Source organism: Sorex fumeus, unplaced genomic scaffold (assembly GCF_029834395.1).
Source record: "Sorex fumeus unplaced genomic scaffold, SorFum_2.1 ptg000008l, whole genome shotgun sequence".
In the NCBI taxonomy this organism is placed as follows: domain Eukaryota; kingdom Metazoa; phylum Chordata; class Mammalia; order Eulipotyphla; family Soricidae; genus Sorex; species Sorex fumeus.
This window is the reverse complement of record NW_026606065.1, coordinates 41502501-41503216: the sequence shown is the minus strand read 5'-3', so window position 1 is coordinate 41503216 and position 716 is coordinate 41502501.

Below are 716 nucleotides of genomic sequence, written 5' to 3'. Positions count from 1 at the left end.
GAAGAATAGAAAGAGCTATGCTTGGAATATCACGTTTCACTCAAATGAGAGAACGAATCCGGAGTTCTGACATCCGTCGAGGATCAAGGATCAGGGACGCTGTCTCATATGCCAAGATGTCGAAAATCAGATGGGCTGGTCACGTAATGAGATTTAAAGACGACCGTTGGACTAGAGCTGTTACTGATTGGATTCCAAGGGGTGTCAAAAGACGGCGTGGCCGCCCACCTACCAGATGGTCAGACTTTGTCAAGATCATGAACGATCGGTTTGAGGCCCTTCATGTTCCCGGAGCGAACAGATGCCATTGGGCTACACTAGCACGCGACAGGGACAAATGGAGACGTTACTGGCGCCCACTCGAGCAAATCGATGACTAACGGGAAGTTAAGAGATTAAGTGAAGTGATGAACCTTTAGAAATATATAAAGTGTGGTGGAGTGATAGTATAGTCTGTAGGGCTTGTCTTGCATGTGGCAAACCTAAGTTCTATCCCTGGCATCCCATATGGTACCCTGAGCACTTCCAGGAATAATTTCTGAGCACAGACCCAGGAATAGTCACACCAGAGCATTTTCAGGAGAGACGTTACTAGGCCTGCTTGAGCAAATCGATGAACAACGGGAGGACCGTGACTGTGACCATGACCCCAAAATAAAATAAAATAGAGGGGCCGGACTGATAGCACAATATGTAGGGGATTTGCCTTCTACATG